This window comes from Chaetodon trifascialis, chromosome 16, assembly GCF_039877785.1.
Source record: "Chaetodon trifascialis isolate fChaTrf1 chromosome 16, fChaTrf1.hap1, whole genome shotgun sequence".
NCBI classification, from domain to species: domain Eukaryota; kingdom Metazoa; phylum Chordata; class Actinopteri; order Chaetodontiformes; family Chaetodontidae; genus Chaetodon; species Chaetodon trifascialis.
In genome coordinates, this window is record NC_092071.1 from 8,597,447 (window position 1) to 8,618,215 (window position 20,769).

At 43.1% G+C, this 20,769-nt stretch overlaps 1 protein-coding gene across 3 annotated transcripts in view; it reads right to left on the bottom strand.

Annotated features, from left to right (window-relative positions):
* Window positions 1–19,573, bottom strand: part of shroom1 (shroom family member 1) — a 32,046-nt gene extending 12,473 nt beyond the window's left edge. For 2 of the 3 annotated variants that reach the window (XM_070982348.1, XM_070982346.1), the window contains exon 1: window positions 19,425–19,573. The gene's annotated coding sequence lies outside the window, so the exon portion shown is untranslated. Of the gene's footprint in view, window positions 1–2,017; window positions 2,165–19,424 lie in introns of those variants that run through there. The other variant, XM_070982347.1, reaches the window with a different exon arrangement.
* Between the last annotated feature and the right edge of the window lie 1,196 nt (window positions 19,574–20,769).

Here is a 20,769-nt window from a genome sequence, read left to right on the forward strand (position 1 = left end):
TACCCACTTGACTGAAAAAATGTTCATTTTTCTTTTTCCCAGTCGAGAGCTGTTTATGCTTACTGAACAGGGTGGAGGTGCTGGTACACGGCAACTCAGATTTAACATTTTACATTTTTGCTGAATCAATTATGATAGTTGCAGATTCATTTTCTGTCAATTGGTTGAGTAGGTTCAGAAATTCAAATATATCCGTTCAACCAAAAACAGTATCCTCTCCTCTCAGGCTGTAAAGTTGATTCTAACAGCATTTTGTTTACAAGACATACGGTTTTAAGTCATGTTGAGGTTTCCCCCCTCACACAGTTTACTGCAGCTTGGGTTTGTAGGTCAGTACAGTTAACCACCTGTTGAAGGAGCCTGTCTGCCGTTTTGCATCAACAAGCCTCTAATTAAAGGCCTTGAGGTTGGCAGTGCACGTTGCAGCCACACATAAAAAAATGTCAGGAATTCCATATGAAACTACAGAAATGTGGAAGGATTAGTCATGTGACAGATGTACAATGCCTTGTTATAGAGCACTGTGACCCGTAAAGACACGTCCACCTTTTCCCCTTATCATTCCCGCATCCGCAATTGCTTCATCTCTTTCTTGTCACATAATTGCTTTAAATGCAGGGCAGATTAAACTTTCACTGAACTACACAAGCCCTATAAATGAGACCATTACCAGTAAACCTTTCAGACTATTATACTTTGATCGAAGCGTTGTACTGTGCTCTGATTATATTGCTCATCGCTGTAAAACAAATTTATTTCCAACTGAGACAGAGTAGATCACAATCAGCCAGCAAAAACTCTTGCAAACACCACCTGATAAACAATCTTTGGGCCATTCATACTGAATTTGCTAGAACACTCAAACTTTACAGGCCATTCGTTTTGACTGGGATAAATCTTTCGATGACCAGAAAACAATTAACTTCAGTCTTGACTTGACAGTCTATGGTGGGTTTCTTCCAAGTCCTTTAGTCCATTTTCACAGGTTCCCTTGTTCACTGCAGAGGTACACAGAGTTTAAAGGGATAAAACTCCAGCGATTCTGTAACACAATCATCTGTATGCATCAGTCATCCATAAAACATCATCTTCAGTCCAGAAACTAGCCCCTGCAAGTTAATGACAGGTTGAGGTTTTACTGTTGTCTCTAATGACAGAGTAAATGTAGGCTCCTGTCCTCCATGACCTGCATGCCTTTCCATGACTTTGTCATCAAGCTACATGATGCTACATACCTGTCATGCACACACAAAGGTTGATGGTGGCAATAAAACAAAGACAAGCCAACCAGTTAATCAACTTTGACACTGTCGTTTGAAATCTGGGCCTCACCACTGATGTAAGTGCAAGAAATGTTGTGCACATGATGAATCAACAAATATAAAAATCGTGCTGTAAATGACCACTAGCTTAGACAGACAACTGAAAACTCCTTTTCAGCAACATTTTCACAGTAGACGTTTGTTGGCTGAGCTGAAAAACCAGAATCAAAGATGATCCTAGGTGGTCGTTTTGCATACACACAAAACCCACCTCCCAAGAGCCTTTCAAACTACAGTATTAAGGGGGATTCCATGTGTTTATGAAGGGCCTTCTGATCTGTGGTGTGTGTGTGTGTGTGTGTGTGTGTGTGTGTGTGTGTGTGTGTGTGTGGGGTTTCCAGCCCTCCTCTTCCCTCTGCGAACAGAGAGAGGCTCCCGAACAGGGGAGCGCTCAAGTGGAAGTGATGGAGGGGACAGGCAGTGACAAAATGTACAGAGAGGAGAGGGAGGGAGGGTGAGGCAGAGGGTGACCAGCCCAGACAAATACCCTCACACGCAAACCACAACAACAAGAGACAAGAGAAGTGAACAATGACAGCAGGAAAGCCGAACACAAGTTGGAAGGCTGGATCAACAGTCACAAGGCAGACTGGGAACGACTTGAGAGCTCAACAACGTGCAGACTGGTTTGAATGAAAGTTTAGGAACTTAACAGAACGCTGTTAGCAAGACAAGAAAAAAAAAGAAAAACTCACCCAAACTTTGAGTCTGAGCCGCTGACCTTTCTGATTTCCATCTGAAAAAGAAATACGGTTCCTAAGTTTCAACTCAAATAAGGATTTGATGAATGATTTCCGTCCTTGTTTCGCACTCAGAACATCTTTCTTCCTCTAAAGACGGACCAGACCCAGTAACCAGGAGAGCTAGATATTAGAGACAAGACTTCTAGCGAGTCCCTTCTCCCCCTACCGAGACCCGAGGCTGCCTAGCGGGAGCCACTGATTGGCCAGCCGATGACGTCCGGCTCTCCGATGCACAATGAGCGCAGCGGAGGGAATATTTCACTGCTGCAGATAGCTGCTAGTGCTGCCGGCCGCCCGAACAACAGAGAGAGAGGGGAGAAGAAAAAAAAAAAGAGGCCTCGCATTCCTGGCTGGCTTCAAAGACGGAGCAGAGCCCGGGCGCCATTCATTCCCAAGGCCCTGAGCCCTGCACATGGAGACTGGCCAAGGCAGGAGGGAGGACGGAGAAGGGGAGGGGGTAGTGGTGGTGGTGGTGGAGAGGGTGGGTGGGTGGACGGGTGACCTCCCAGCCTCCACCCAAAAAAAAGAAAGACAAATCTAACTATCCCCCACCATCACCCTATTAGTCTCCCATTAAATCTTCTGTTCTTTACAACCCCTGTTAACAACAATTACAAAGACACAACTCAGCACGTCATTAATCAACAGCAGAAATATCTAGTAATCACTTCTGCGGTAAGATTGATATGAAGGTCATCGCTGATGTCATTTAATTCACGTGCCATAGCAGTGATCACTGACGACAAAACCATCTCTGCCCGTAACACTACTTGACGCTGATCTGTCTTTTGCATGGGTCAAACTCGCTGCTCTCAAAGCTCCTGTCAGATTGTCTCGTATAAGACCTGAGTTGCCTCCTCCATAGTTTTCTATTGTGGCTGGCAGCGCTAGTGCTCAGCTACGCAGCGTTTTTGTTACTGTTAGCACAGTGGCAGACAAAGTGGTGCAAAGAGCAGCATCTGTGTAATGTGGCTGTTTTTACTCCGCCTGTTGAAAGCATAACCTCTCTTTGTGATGGACACTTGTATTGATAGAGGGAGATGTGCATTTTGTAATGATGTATATTAGGGCTGTCAGTTTAACGTGTTAATTAGATTAATTAATTACGCTGCAAATTAACGCGCTATAAAAATTAACGCAATTAATCATGAGTGGCAAGTCAATGCGCAAGCATTTTAAATTTGGCCCTTTGAGTGACCCGTAGGCTGCAGTGGCAGGTCGCATCCTACCTGCGCCACTAGTCAAAAGCAGGGTGACAACAGACATGGATGCGACACCGGAGAGCGAGGCAAGCCTACTTGGACCTTTGAGCGGCAAGTTTATTTATAAAAAGAACAAAGACGGGACTATTAACAAGAACGCAGTAATTTGTACCTTGTGTAAAAAAGAATTTTCCTATCACCGTAGCAGCTCCAGCCTGAATTATCATTTAAACGCTAAACATGTAGTTGCTGCTAGTGCCGCTAGTGCTACCATGAGCTCACTCCGCCAACCCACACTTGCTGAGTTAGGAAAACGAATGAGCAAAGCCACGACAGAAAAACTGACAAACTCAATCGCAAAATGGGTTGCTGCTGATTGCAGGCCGATTTCAATCGTGGAAGACGAGGGCCTAAAAGAGACGTTTCAGATTCAGCGTCATCTTTATTTCATTTATGAAGCACACTTCACCAATAAAAATGTGGATATCAAATCTTCTCTTCTTGGTGTATTCAATTGATTAGTCATGCACTACAATTTTGTAATGTCCTAGAATTCAAATTCTTTATTTGGGGACCTTTAGCAGATATGAGATTAAAATGCGATTAATTAGATTAATAAATTTTTTTAATCGCCTGACAGCACTAATGTAAATGTAAAGTGAACCTAAGCACTACGCGGCCAGTGAGGAAGCTGATAACGGATTGCTGTGGCTGTTTGCTTTCAATGATGCCCACGATTTATTAAGGCACTTTCCACACGTGATTATAAGACAACTCCTTAACTGGGGTCACCATCAAATACAGATGAGGATAAGCTCATGACCACTTTCTGCCTGGCAACTGAGCTAAGAACTCCATCATGGTGGAGGGAGGAGAGAGTTCGCCTTAAGAGTAGAAAGAATTTAAAGACCATAAAAAAATCCAGCGTGCTCAGGGAAGGTGTCAGGCGAGGCCACATTTTCGTAAAGAAGATTGGATTTATAAACCAGTGAATGAGGGAGTGAACACGGGGTGAGGGCTTGGGTTGGAGTGAGGGAGGAAAGAATGATGGGAGGGGGTGTTGAATTCTTTCAGATTTCTTTTCTTTTTTTTTTTTTTTTTGTCTTTCATTGGTGATTATGTGTTCCAGCGTGACCTTCACCATGCAGCCACGAGACTGGACCACCAGGCGTCTGAATGGGAAGCAAAAGGCGGAAATTAGATAGCGAGACAGAGAACAAGAGAGGGGGAGTGAAGGATGATAGAAAGATGTACCACAAGAACGGGAGGTGAAAGAAGTAACAGGGAAGACACATTTGAGAAAGATAGAGAAGAGGAAGAAATAGACAAGCTGGAAATTTGGAGACTATAGTGGCCATTGGTAGCCAGCCAAGCAACAAGCAAGCCAATATGCTTGATAGCATAAAGATGATGATGGGTTGACAGACCTCCGGACCTCTGACTGAGGAGCTAAATGGATTTATTTGTATCCTCAAACTGAAGCACTCAGTGACAAACAAGACTTTGAATCTGCTTAATAGAACTCATCCATAATGGCTGCATCCCATTTCCTGTAACAGTTAGACTTGTTTCATAAAGTAAGATCGTCACAGAAGCAAAGACAAATATTTTAAAATCAATTATTCTGACTGAAAGCATCCTGGTTACTTTAAATAAATATGTACTCCCGGGTGGCACTCTCGAAACCAGCACAATGCATCATGGGAGCAAAGCGGTGCTGAGGATAACTGTCAGAATGTGCCTATATACGGACACTATTTCCCATAAGCCCTGCTGTGTTAAGAAATATAACTGTAACACACGGGGGACCCCTCCTACTGGACAGACCAGTCACTCTTTTAGAAAAAAGTGCATTCATAGAAAACAGAGCAGACACTCTGAGGGCATAGCTCCGGTTGAAACGGCAGCAAAAAAACTAAATATACACATTGTCAAGCAGTACCACTCTTATTTACATATTAATGATTTAAGCTACTTGTGTGGGATTAAAAGCGTTCCACTGACCTTTTGGCCCATGAAAGCCTGCATCAAAATGTGAACCATTATATTCTTTACTTACGTAGTAATTAGCCTGAACCTCCATTAAATTCCACTGAGCAGGTGAAAGAAAGCACAAGAAACCTATCCTCAAAAATTTGCCTGGTGTCTTCAAATCAGAAATCATTGAACATCTGTGAGCCTGAAATGGATGAAGGAGGCACCAGAAAAATGCACAAATACTGGACTATGACTCAAGTCTCCCACAGGGCCTGAAAGACATCATTCCCATTGTCCCTGATCAAAAAGAACCAGGAGAGGAAGCTGTGTTTGAAAAGGTGGAAGTGGCCGGGTGTCATGCACTGACAGAGCAAAGCATCTAATAGCGGGAAAGGGAAAGCCGTGTTGCCGTGCAGAGTTATCGCCAATGAGATTCAGCATTTCTGTGCGTGTGCAGGGGAGAGAAACTGTGGCTGTGTGTTGCTGGGCAGTGCTCACACCACTGTCTAAAATCTACAGCTGACCAAGACAAGCTGTCACACTCTAATAAGCTCCGCATTCCTGCCCTGATCTGCCCTTAATACTTGACAATATTAACACGTAGTCGACTTGATTTAATGCTGACGTTTTCGCTAAAAGCTGTATTCTTGTAGGGATGCAAACTGCTAGCGGCCCTGCTATATGTACGCATGTGGCTTTTGGTTAAATAAGTCTTACATAAAGACACACACACACCCAGTGCAACAAGGTCAATAAGAATATACAAATAACATTCAGTGCTATAAAACAACAAACCCCAGTTAAGCAATCCATATACTCCCTGGTCAACCATTAACCAGGAACTGCACCGTGCAAGCTTAAAAAGTGAACACAGGCCTCTGCGAATGATAAACTTCTTATTACATTCAAGTGGATTCTCAGAAGACAATTACTTTTGTATTAAGGACCCCCCGGGGGGCTGCAATATGATCTCGTCATGGTGAGTTTAACTGGATACTGTAGGAATTCCTCCGCACTAGAATAGTACAAGGCTGCAGGCGATGGAGTTTTGTTTGTGTGTAGGTGTGTTTGGTCTGAATGTAGGCCGTGAAAATTCATCATGACTGCAGAAGATCGTTGTCTGTCTTTGGTATGCACGTTAAAACTGAGAGCATACTGACCTGGGTCAAAGTTAGGTGTGAAATGATTAGAAAAATGACAATTATGGAAGAAACTGGACCTCACTAAATGCACTTTTTTATACATTAAATTAAAAGTTATGTAACACACAGTGTGTTTTGTACTTTGCGAGCACCTTGCAGAAGAAATACCAGCCATTTGTGCAGGAGCCAACAAACTTGATTCGAGGTGGTAATGTCTGATGGAGGAGAGAGGAGGTATGACCCAGGCCCAAGGCTCACACCACCTCAAAGCTCAGGAATCACATGTGCCACCGGCTCAACGGCTTCTTGCACAATCTCGTCAAATAGGCGAAAAAGCTTATTCAGAGCAAATGTGTGATACAACCGACAACGAGGCAGCCACAGAGACAAAAGAGGGCCGGGGCGAAAGAATGTCTGAAGGGAGAAAAAAAAACACAGAAAGTGACAAAGAAGAGACGGCCCAGCAGGAAGCCGAGGACAAACACCACAGGAAGAAAAAACACAATAACAAATGACCCACTTCCTGTTCAAAGGTGGGAAAAGTCTCAATGACTCCATCATTACGGAAAAATGTTATCCTAAAAAAAAAAAATCTATTGTTCTTGGGTCCCCAGTGTCTCCTATAGCTCAGGCCTCATCTCTCTACAGCAAGACAGATCATCTAAAATTTGTCTTCACCTGAAATTCAGCCCTATTTTTTCTTTGGATGAGCAATTAAATGAGAAATTTTTCAGTGAAGCGACGACATGAAGTAAATCCTGCATCATGTGAATCGAAGCTGTGTTTAAGTCCGGTTTGTGATGACGCATGACGCACGTGTATCAACCACCTTGAGTCTCCACCAGTTAGCTCAGCCTGTGTCATCTCTTGCGTCCCTGCTCCGCCAGGCTGCAGTGACCATCTCTGTCCTGTTATATAACGAGCTGTGGGCCGACCAGCTGACCACAGACACATAACAGATGCAGGAATTCACCCACGGTGGGCCCAGAGCTGGCACTGCGTCACCCGTGACACTGCATGACTTCACCAGCAGCACATGGGATTTGGTGCAGAGGACGAGACTTCCCGGGGAGACACTGACTTTACAGTGCATGTATTGTTCTTGTAATGTAGTCGATCATGAATTAATCTCACAGTGACTTCTATCGCATGCTTAAGGGTCTGTACTAAGTCACCAACTTGTTTGAACCAATGCAGCCATAATTAAACAAATTGATTTAGCGCCATTAATAAAAATAAAATGCCGGGTTTACGAGAAATAAGCTGCAGCAAAGAAGTTCGACTAAACATAAAGAGAAGAGAACAATGAAATCCTTGTGTGGGCTGGTATACATTTGGTCCTTTAAAGTATTTACTGTTACTCATGGAATGTATCAATGCTGGTAAAATCCCTGGCAAAAGCTGTTAATGGACTTATCACACCTGACGCAGTGTGATGTGGCTTAAAGGCCATATGATATGACCTGATTCTTTCTTTCTATTCAGCTCATTTTAGGTATTATTTCCCATTAAAGTGCTGTCACTTATTTCTCTGGTGGACCTGCTTTCCTCCAGTCTGCCTCACTCTCTATACTTCCATAGCGATACTGAGATAAAGCACCTGTAATTATCCCAATATTCATTTGCAGAGGACGAGGTTAATGTTTAGTGATGCACGCTAGCAGCAGGTCAGAGTTTATCCAGTGAAATAACTCAACATCAATGACATGGATGTATGACTGGGCGCTGAACTTCGATACTTTTATGGCTCCAACGAACTGCTTCAATGCTAACAGGTGTCAAAAAATGCCATGTCACTCACTGCACTGAATTTCAACACCTGAGGACTAATCTCATCAGCCTCAGCGAGCCAACAAGCATGCAACATGCTTGTACCATGATCTAATAATACACACGCTGTAAAGAGGCCTGCAGGAAAAACACTCACTCACTGTTTTCTTTTTAATGCCAGCTGCTTATCTGCACAGATAACGGAGTAAACTTTGCGCTGCTTGTTAGCGAGCCAGCGCAGCTAACCCATATCTGCTTGTAGGTGAGTCTGTTCACCCCACTGTCCAACAAACTCACCCTAACCCTCACTGCCCCACTTCATCAACAGCCAGCCAGGGGAGGTGGTGTAGAGCTTGAAGTGTCAGCATCATCCTGGACAGTAAACTGAGCTTTGATCACCACATCACAGACCTCCATAAACGCTGCCCACAAAGACTCTGCCATCGGCAAAGGCTCTCTGAAACCCCAAAGCCCACCGCCTGCTTCTTTTATACCAAAGTATCATTGAACCCATCCTCCTGTACTGTACCCTCATCATCAGAGGCTACTAGTCGCAGATACAGACGACCAATCTGCCGACAAACATGCTTTCTGAGGAGTTTTGTGCCTTCAGCTAGAACAGCTTTAAAAGGGCTTAAATGGCCTCGACAACATTTCTGAGACATTCATGATTCCTCTGACTTTTCATCTAGCACTAAGTTTTCATCTCCATTATCGAGTCAAAATTACTTAGAATCATAACCACATACCTGCAGAAAGTGAGTTATTTCATGCTTTCTTCATGCAGTTTCTGGTCCTTGAGAAAGAAGACAAAGTGACAGTGAGGCTTAACTTTAGAGTTCATCTGCCAGGCAATTTCAAACCACAAATAATATAAAAATGACACAATAAAACAATGTACTATCTGTGCCGGGTATGCATGGTGATAACATCTACAAGCAGGCCAAACACCTGACACTTTATGGTGCCATGACACTCCCAGGGTGCCTTATCACTGGTAGCTTGGTTGGTTTGGTTGTTTGGCAAAGGAACATGGGAAAAAAATGTGCTTGATAAGCAACCAGGGCAGGTACAGCAGGTAAATCATACAGGCTGTTATATTCACAGCCCTCAGTTTGACGGCTTAAATCAAAAGACACAAATGTTCAGCAAAGATTGAAATGTTCAGCCATCAATGTTTCTGCCTTTCAAACACATTGACACTTCAGGCAGTAAATCATCAGATGGGTAAATGGTTATTACGCAACTGGATCTTGAGGCCTTGCTTGTTCTGTCTACAAGGGCAAGCCCATCTCATCTTGAAAATATGTCTTGAAAATATTGTAATTTATGCTTTAAACTCGCTCACAGCTGAATTCAAATATCACTTACATAACAGATACTCATCCCTGCAGTGATCTCACCAGTCATCTATTACCCTGTGCAAATGGCAGGTCAGTATACCTGATAAGAGTCTACAGAGCACTTCCCGGTAGAACAAACAACTGTACATACAGGAAGATCCAAGGAACGTACAGTGCACCTGTGGGGCTACATTCAATAACCTAATGTTGACTTACTGCAGAGTGATGGAGCTTTAAAAGGAAAGTTGAGTTTTTTACAGGTTGGGCTGCAATTAACGATTCATTTCATTACCCATTACCCAACAATGGAACCATTAATATGCAAATTATCTTCTTGAGTATTCATTTGGTCTGAAAAATTGTCTGCGATGACCTCTACTACTGTCGAGGACAAAGAAAACCAGAAAATATTCACATTTGAGAAACTGGTACCCTTGATTCTCTTTGCCATATTATCTTGAAACATTCCATCAATTATTGAAATACTTGCTGCAAAACTTCCTGCTGATTGACTAATCGTTGCAATCTGTAAGCATATTTTGTGAGAAACAAGCTCAAAGGTACCAGAAACTCCTCTCGGAGCGAACCAGCCTTCCCACGCGAACTTGTAAAGACAGGACTAGACGTCATGTTCAGTAAGACATCCTTATTATTTCATATAATTAGGCTTTATCATAATCGCAAGGGCAAAGTTTCAATACCCATTACATAATGACATTAGATATGTAATCCTGCAGCAAGGGGAATATGCGAGGGAAGAAGTGCCAGGTTAATAACGTGCCAAGGGCGATTTTTGCAGTAATGCCTAAGCACCAATCATGAACGCATGAATTGCAAATAAGTGTTTAGCAATACTAGCACTGAGTGACAGAGTAGACTTGTTTCATCAAGGCCTTCCTCAGACAATCATTTCATCCACTGCACGCCAACATCTTTCATGCGAAAACATACAAAACTTTATCCCTAGCCTTCTGTCTTTACACCAACACTCTGTCATATTCACTTTGAGACAGTCAGACAGCATAGCTAGAACTGGGTGTTTTCCCCTCCCCTAATCGTTGGACCTCCTGGAGTGGCCAAAGTCAGGTTACGGTACTAAATGAGCCGCTGAGCTCCAAGACAGACAGCATTCCTTGTCTGGCCTTATTGCTCCCCAAGAACCATCTAATATGAGGCAATTAGAGCCACTGAATGGACATTTTTAGACCACAGACTGTACAAGAAGTCCCTGAGGAAAAGGCGGATGGATCCAGGCTGGAAACCATGCAAGGTCATCGATTCTATGCACTGCTAATGCTGCATTTTGATATGCGGCAGTCGGAAAAGCACAGGTGTGACTAATAAAATGAATGATGGCTGAATTCCATTTGGCTGCTTCGGTTTCAGGGTGTTGCTCGTGCTGGCTCGGTGTCGCACTGTCAAGGCTTGCAGGGACATTTGAGTCGAACCATCGTTAATAGTTATTAGTAACACTTGTGCTTTTCCAACTACAACTCAAAACGTCAGCTCTGAAAGAAAGAGGGTGTTTTCCCTTCTGGTCAGGAATTGAACTGTGATGGGCCTCTTATTAAAAAAGTATTGATTGCTTAATGATAGTAACATGTTTGAGGAGCTGCACTGCATCTGTACAACAACAGAAATAACCATAACTCTCTGCTAGAAAGCAAATAAATGTAATTCTCAAAATGTAGAACAGTTCCTTTAAAGGGGGGTGTTAAAGGCACTTCACACTCATAATGCACGTCCTCGAGTGTTTTTAATTAGTTTGCCTGATTAGAGCTCTTCCCAGAACTCTCTGCTCCATTCCCGATATGTTTACACACCCTCTGATTAACTTCTCCTCTGTCACACCTTTTTCATTCTGCTTGCTTTGTTTGGTAACCTTGTGTGATGGCATGGGCTCCACCTAACTTGACCTGCAGTGCTCTAATCAACCAGAAGAATTGAAAACACCTGCGCCAGTTGATTAAAATACTAAACACACACTCAAAAACCATTTTTTGTTACTCCTTCCTGCAGTCACAGATGCAGAAAATTTTTAACCTATAAGCAAAAGTCAGTCATGCATGCATCCTTGAGGGTACTTTAAAGAATGACCAGTAGACTAACATGTCTCTTGCTCTACAAGGAGCAGCACACACAAAAATTCAACATCTGAGTCACCAGGAGTCATTCATTCAATGAGCTTCTGCTGTTACATGGGCATGCCAGTGACATCATGTCTGGTAAGGAGGGAGAAACTGCAGAAAACAAAGAGAAAAGTGATGATAAAAGGTGTGAGAAACTGGGTCGCTGTCCTCTGTCCACTAAGGCGTGATGAAAGTGAACAGACATGCCTCTAATCTCTCCTTTTATACCTGCCAGGATGCTTTAAGAAGCATGAAAAGGACGGAGCAGATACACGATACGCTGCCCTGTAGAGCGGCGGCAGCAGGACAACACGGAAACATTTGCTTAGTGTTGCACCAGAGATTTGAATTGCAAAAGAAGCCGCCAGGCAGATGGAAAAACTGCGAGGGAAAACTGTTAACATCCACTTCCCCCACTGACCCCAACATGGCTGCCGCTGAAGTCAACAACAGATCTGAGCCGAGACATATTCCTGACAAACTGGATTTCTGATCTAGTTGAGGAGAGTATGCTCGCTCACCGTGACCTGCCCGATCAGCTTAACAGTGAGCTTAAGCAAATTAAAACGTGACCGACATTCTCCACATTTTTGTTTTCACCCTGACGGAACGAGCAGATTGATCCAAGTGGAAGTGATGATCTATAATTAAGCAGATGAAAATATGGATGTCTTGTGGGTAACAAGTGTCCCACTCATTCCTCAGACGCTAATGCTAAAGCTTCCCTCCAGAGAAAGATGAGTTTCAGTATCTGCGCCTGCAGTTTCACCTGTTTTGCTAATTACAGCCTGAAACATCCTGACTTTATGTTTAGTTTCTTGTAAAACACACAATGAAGTAGGGCAAATCGACTGACTGCTCCCCCAGTGTCACAGTTGCTGTTCAGAGATCACCTCATGTCCCACTTCGGGTCTCTGTCTAAACAAATACTTTTGTCCGTAGACTTTGGGTATTGAGACATCGGGGAAATGTACCCTGCTGATGGATGCTGGTTTAAACAACTCCAAAATGATCACTGATTGGTTCAGAGCCGACTACGGCAAACATTTTGCCTCCTACCTTGCTGAGGCACAGTTCGATATGGAAAAAGCCCAAAGCACACAAAATAAAGGCTTGCTCACCTCTGTCATTTCTGATGGCCTGAGCTTCCAAATGTATGTGCAAACCTGGCGAAATATCCTCACTGCGGGGGACTTTGTTGGATCAAGCTCAATCTATTGCTTGAATTCAGTTAGAAACTACACGTACCTGCGAGTTTTAGGCAGACTGTGGCCATGGCCTTTTGAGTTCCTCACAGAAAAACATGTTATTCAAAAGATATGCAAATAAGTAGCTTAGCAACAAAATCTCCATAACTGACCATGCCACTACCATACGAACATGAACAGAGGCTTTGTATGACCCATCATAACTATAAAAAGTCTTAATTCAGGCCCCATAAAGACAAAGGGAATGTCTGAGTAGGCTCGCTTTGAGCCAAACATCTGACTTACAAGGAATTTATTTCTTCTCCTGCTTCTCACTCTGCACATAAAGTCTACGGGGGAATTTTTCTGTAAAATGAACCTGGAATAAATCTGATTTAGTGGACAGCTGAGCACTAGAAAAACAAACCTGCAGTTTTAAATTTTAAACTGCGAAGAGCTCAGCTTTCACCACGTTCCTCAATGGCTTTACCATGCAAACTGGGGCTGCTGAAGATTTTAAATCACACCGCCAAACGGCAACAGTAGACAAGGAAATAAAAAGCTTTCTGGCATTGAAGGACCGTTTAATTAACGTGTTCCTGGTGAGTTAACATTAGCTAGTTTTGTCATTCTTCAGGCCGTTATGAAGCAGATGATCGATGCAACGCAGCCAACAAGTTTTCCCTCATCAAGCTGAAAAGTCTTAATCCTTCATAAGCGCTTTTCCTCTGAGAAGTTTGCTTTATGCTGCAGAAAGCTATATAATGAATGTAACAATGAAAAAGAAAATTATTATTTTATCCAGAATACAGCAGCTCTTTGTTAGCTCCACCATGCCGCCTCCATCTAGCTGCACTAAAAAGAACAAATGAGCCTAATGTGCTGATAATTACAGCATCCCACCTACACTTCAGGCTATAGACTATAGCCTGCAGATGATCTCCCATTGTCGTGACACCCCAGCAGAGACAAAACATTTGGTGCTTACTTTTAATTGCCCTGCTTTTGAAACCTATACAGTAACCTAATAGTACTGATCATCACGCTCAGGAGTCAAGTGATTTCTAATCTCCATTGTGTTTCCCAGCACTGAGTCTGCCACTGTGGTGAATTTTGGGGAGCTGATCACAATGGGCTCCTTTTACTGCTCGCTGTGCAGGTTTCCTACCTCAGAGCAGGGGAGGAGGGGTGGTGGCGGCGGCGAAGGAGGGGTGGGTGGGGGGCACAGAGCTTAAACTTCACCAGAAAACAGCAGAACACACTCTGGACTTTGCAACCTGGGGGAAGAAAACGTGGTGCTGCCCAAGGAAGTGCTAGTATGACTACTGGGGGGAACTTTACTCTGCATACCACACTGAGCCAGAAATATACCCATACAGTCATTTCACTGAGCTAATGTATGCAAATGTATGTCTCGGCTTGATGTTTTACATTTGTTTCACATTTTTCTTGTGGCTTTTCGCTCACTCTAGTCAGCTGATATGTCACTGGTTTCAAAGGTCTGGCTGAAATTAATCAGACTGGATGTTAAATAGCACCATTATTGGCAGCAAAACTTTTATTAAAAATAGGTTTGAAATTACTTTAAGGCAGCAACTGATGATTACTTGCATTATCGATTCATCTACAGGTTAAAAAAATCTCATTTGAGAGGCTGGAATGAGATCATGTTTGATATTCTGTTCACTGTTTTTGCTTGTCAATCATTCAAACGATTACTTCATCATCAAAATAGCTGCAGATTACCAACTAATCGTTTCAGCACTAAAATACTTAAAATTGTGTAATTTCATCTAATTAACTGACTCCCTTTTATCTCAGCAACTTAGACTGATATAACTGAGTCACTAACCACGTGTTGAAGCTATTCCAGCTCTGACTGGACACACACATACGCTCAAAAAAAGACAAAAAGCCTCTACTTCCAGCCATGTCAGACAGCTGTAAATGCCTCTTTTATTAGTCAATATCACAGCCACATTACTGCATCCGTGGCCGGCTCAAGTCTCAGTGACAACCCCTCACCCACACCTTTTCATCAGGGCCTATGAAACCTGAGAGGGCCTCCAGCAGACCTGTTAGCACGGTGTATTACGGAGGTACACACACACACACACACACACACACACACACACACACACACACACACACACACACACACACACACACACACACACACACACACACACACACACACACACACACACACACACACACACAGCAGTCCATCTGCCTTTCTTTATTTCTCTTTCTGCAGTCCAAACAGGGAAACAGCAACAGCTCAGAAAAAGTCTTATTCTCTCTGCTCAGGCCTCTTTTCTGATCATCTCAACGTTTTAAAAAGCCCAATCATCAATTTGGATTTTTACTGATGGACTTAGTGCAGGTGGCTCCTCATGCTAACTCAAGAAATGTTTGTAGCTGCTGGAAAATACTACAGTGTGCTGTCTTTCTGTGCTGATGCACTGGAGAATCCTAACCAACGAGCGGAGAGTATCGCTTATTGAATCGGGGTTATTGAAGTGGGGTTGTAGGGGGTACTTATTCATAATCAGTGTTTACCTAAAGTAGATGGCAGTTGGCCCCAGTTTGGAGAAGCACTGAAGCAAAGCAATGTACTGGTGTGGATGGGGGGAAGCAGGAAAATGGATTTTAGCAGCCTTAAAGAAGGCTCAGCAAACTAAAAAAGAAGTCAGTTCAAGTGTACGCCATATTTAGAACATCTTCAGCACTTTGCCTTGCTGCCCTCTCCTGTGGCACTACATGTTTGACCATAGAACCTCCAACAGTAATTGTGTTTTCTGTACATCTCCATTGCCCAAAAAGTAGGGAAAAGGAGTGGGACATATTTTTAAAAGCTGCCTATACAAAGTGGTTACCTGCACACGTAGCCGCATGACATATGACATGGCCATATCCCAATGAGGGCCCTATAGGGCCATACAATAGTGTAGGTGTGGTCCTGTCAGATAACCAGAATAGACAGGGAACAGACACACATACCCACACTTTCCCGTCTGCCCTCAGGGGGCCTCGCATTAGCCAACGATAACCTCTGTCAGCCATTTGTCTCCTTTTCAACCATCTGCTCTATAGGACCTGAAGAGGTCTCTCTGTTCCTCTGACAAAAGAAGGAGGAGGTGACAATAACTCACAACTGCAGAGCAGTGAGTGGTCAAACCCAGGTAAGAAAAAAAAAAAAAAGCCTCCTGGCCACATCTGTACAAAAGAGCTCTGAAGTAACAACCGAAGAGAAGAAGCCAGACAAAAGGTTGGGAAACGGAGCTGGAGAGGCTGTGAATGCCTGAGTGTGGTGGGTGGTGTTGGAGATAGTTTTACCTAAGCTCCACCAATCTTAGAACCCATCAGCCATCGTCTGACGATGATTTAGTCTCTGGGGGCAACGGCCAATGTTTTCAGCTAATCGCTATACACGTCTTGATTATTTTGGGCCACTCAAACTGTAGCCATTTGTTAAAATAAAAAAATTGATTATAGCAGTTTTAAGTCACAGTCACACTCAAGGCTATGTATCTACAAGCAAGTCTTCACAGTGATAATGGACGTAAGGTTATTTTTTTAAATTATTATTTTTGGGGGCTTTTTAGCCTTTATGATAGAGACAGCTGAAGGTGCAATAGGAAAGGGGGCAGAGAGAGGGGACGACACACGGCAAATGAGCCACAGGTGGAAGTCGAACCTGTGGCCACTGCAGAGGGGTTCTTAACTCTGCCTCATACTGAGCCACATTACCTTCATATCCAATGGCTCCTGCAAAAAACACATTCACAGGTTGCACTGAACAACTGGAAAAATCTACACGCAGTCAACAATTAGATCAAGTTTCACAATAATGATGTAATGCTGCTTTCATCTGATTATCAGGATTAATGTTTCCACTGACAACGAGCCTGCTGGTGACAATAAGCTCAGATATTCCATCCATTCTTTCCTATTACTTATTAATCCCGTGGGGGGAATTTTTAACTTGAACATGACATCTTAAGCAAGTTCCTCTCTTCCTCATCTGTTCTCTTATTCAAAACAATCAAATCATTCACCTTGATCTTCTTATCAGTGTTCAATGAGACCTTCCTAGCTAATACTACAATGATGTCACACAACGTAGGCGCACCTGTATACCTGTATGTTACAGTCAGGCTCTCTGAACCACACATCCATCATCTTATCAACCTTTCCAAGGTCACTTTTGTCAACACAGAGCATGACATCACAATGACAAACCAGAACACAGCACCTTATGCTAACTAGCCTCCATGCTAATCACAGTTTAATTGTTATGCTATGGTACTGCCATGATGTACTGCTAAATCATGTGGTTTACACATGACATCATTACAAATCCCCTCTTGTACCTGATTACAGCCAGGCTGAGTCAATCATTTCACAGTTAAAAAAAACAATTCCCCAGCCCTTACAATGAGTCATCCACCAAACAGATATTTCCGTGAAGCACATTGTTTTTCCTGAAACCAGCAATGCCAGTGAAAGTCTCACATCATGCAGGTACAATGGAAGAGTCGCGCCTCCATGACGGGATAATGTAAACAGCACAGGTAAGAGTAGCAGAAACCAACGAGGTGTTAACTGATTTATAACTCTGACACCTTCTTGCTACGTCCTTGTGCATTATCTCAGCCCGACACATTGATTGCTTCAAACTGACACCAGGCAGAGTGATAACGATTTAATCAAAGCAGGGTGAGGGAATTTGATGAAAATGTCTCTACACTTTAGCTTCTGGAATGTCTTAAATCAATTAGCAGCCTACCGTTGGTTCACTTTGAACAACATTTCCTCAAAGTAAGGTTTTTTAGTATGCAATCATTTCTAGCTGGACTCCTCCTTCAGAATCAGTCTGAACCCATCTGAACTTCGTACCAAGCCCACGTAGCCAAACCAGTTAGTTCATCCTTGTAGGGATGGGATGTGTGAAAGGTCACTGAAAGAATGTAAACATCCGAGTCAAAACCACACACCAAACACACCAAGAGTAACTTTCCACTGTTGAAAAAAGCGACGGGCCCCACCAAGTCAAACACGCCACCACACAAACCCCTACCTGCTGCTATTTTGAGTTAGAGTCTACTATAATACTATAAACATTTGTTCTATCTTGATCATAAATACTGTGCACATATTATGATTATTACTGTGTTACCTAAGAGGTGGAGGGAAAGAGAGAGAGGCAGAGATCCTGTTTCAACACCCAGGGTAAGTTTACGGGTAAGGCTCATGGCTTTGTGACCCTACTCTTATTTTATAGCCTTGCCCTGCTATTTGCTTCCGTCTTTTGTTTCCAGCTTCCTTTCTTCTTTAATCTTCCTACAACACGCACACCAGCTACTCAAGCTATCATATCTACAACCACCTGTAAGAGCAATTTACAAAATGTGTGTTCTGCCACATGTTTTAGCTTTGTGTCAAGTTATCATGCGCTGCTTGGCTGAGTTAGAACTTTAATCCGACTGGTCCGAGCATCCTGCGGCGCATGACTATCCAAGCAGAGCGACACTGGATGAGCTTTGGATCAACAGGTGTTTGTGGTGGTTGCATGCTTTTGGGTTGTGGGTGCATGTGTTTGTGTTGCTGCATGAGAGTCTCCTGCCTTTCACTGGGTGTATATATGCATGCATTACACCTCCTACTCTGCACTAATATCTCTGCAAAGGGTCTCTTTGCAGCCTCCAGGTCAGACTCCGTGGGCGCAGTGGAGTCAAGCCAGGTCAGTGGCCTGAGCAGAGCGTCCAGCGGCGGCTCACAGAGAGGCCAGTGTGCTCCTCCTGCTCTCACCATCTGACCAACGCACCGCATGAGTGCTTCAGTTTCAGCCACAGCACAAAACACTAGTGTCTGGTTTCCCCCCAGAGCAACCCTGCCGCAGCCGTGGCGCCTTTTGTTCCCACTTTAAATAAAACATAGTGCAGTCATTAGGTAGAAAGGCCCTCCTGTGCATAATTCAGGGCCAGGCATCAATTTGAGGCAAGGAGATAAGGTTAGGGAAGGACAATATTGTGATGTTCTCACAGTACTGTCAAACAATTGACAGTGCATAAGTCATGCACAGCACAGAAAGTATGGAAATGCCACCCATACTTGGTGACAACAGTAGTTTGGATTGCTGTTTGTCTGCAGTCCACACCATCCATTACAGGGCTGCAACTAACCATTATTTCCATCATCAATTCATCTGTCAGCTCAAGGTGACAAACACTTCGTAGGATATAAAAACAATTACACAATTCACTATATATCCACTGAGTCAAAATATATATATCAGTAGCAATCCAACAGGTGATGGGCTGTGTTCAAGAACACAAACACTATGACGGCTAACACGGACTATTTGCTGCTTGACGTTCCCAGAACTGACCTGAGGACAGTTGTATCTTATTTAAAAACAGCGTTTACACACATTTCAACTTAAAAAAAAAAAAAAAAAAAAAAAACTACACCTGTAAAGAAAGGTTCAAAATGAAAGAGCCGTTCTCACAAGAGACAGTCAACAGGTTGACAGTTGTCACCCGAAACTGAGCAGCCACAGCGGCACTACATGCACCTGCTGCTGGCGAAGTCCCCACCGCGTACCTGCTGAATCCCGGTCACTTCGCGGTTCTCAGCCACCTGTTGTCCTCGTTTCTCTCGGGTGTGTTTCCTCTTCTCGAAGAAGTAATTGTTACGGATATAAGAACTGACAGACAAAATTCACTTTTCGTACTTGGCTGGCGTGCCTCGCATCCCCGGTAATGAGCTTTCCTTTTCCCTTCGCTGGCAGCTAGCTTACCTTATTCCCTAGAGGGAGAAGCGGATGAAAGGTAACAGAGGGCCACGTAGACCAATCAGATTCAGGAAAAGGCGGGCGCTTTGGGAATACACGGAACACTATTGGTCAGTCCCTGTTAATGGCGGAACAGTGAAAACGAGAATTTCTGTGTATTGTTTTGATGGTCTTGAGTTCACTGAGAATTTGCTGAAGCGAGAACTAAAGCGAAATTGTATACGGAACGCACTGACAGAGACATGGAGTCTGAGTGAATCATTTAACAAATCATTAATTCACACTGTCAAAGTTGTGTTAATCTTTCAAAAATGATAACTGTAATTATAAAGTAACGAGGAAAAAACTCAGTGGCCATGAAAAAACACATCAGTCTACATAAGAGTTAATGTTCTCAGGGCAGCACAATGTGGATTGAAAGGCGCTAATCATTTCTAAGAGGCTCTGCAATGCAAAGCTATATAAACTACTTTGAATGCCTTTGTTTCCTGCACAGAAAGATTAACCAGCCAACATCTATTTCTTCTTGAAGAAGATATAACTGAGGCTGCGCTGATTTTTAGTGTCACAATATGCTACAACTGCATACATACATGTCACATACAATATACAGAGAGCAGCATTATTAATATAGTGACAGAAGACTGATGCAACTTGGATCCATTTTTTTTATGAAATAACCGGAAATTGTCTCCAGTCACTGTTTTCCCCTTTATTCTACATTTCCCTCTATCTTCAAATCATCAATCCAACCTTAAAGCCATCCTCTACTATTACTCTCCTTCCTTCCAAGTTTACAACCCAAGACGGCTTCAAAATATCACAATTGAGACTGTGAAACACTTGAAAGTCACCCTCCTTCCTGTTCATGTAGTCAGCTTTTCAATGTAAGTGATACTATTGCAAAAATAATGATTAAAGCAGCAATCACAGTGTTTGTAATGACGACCCAGAGATAAAAAGGCAGAAAGTGATGGGATGTCAGCAATGACAGTAGCAGCTCATGACCACTTGGTGGCAATTTATCAGTCGGCAGATGTCAGATGTGTTGTACCAAGTATTTACTTAATTTGAATTCTATGCTACTTTAAATTTCTACATGTAAAAGTGAAATATCGTGCTTTTTACTGCATGACACATATTTAACAGCTGTTT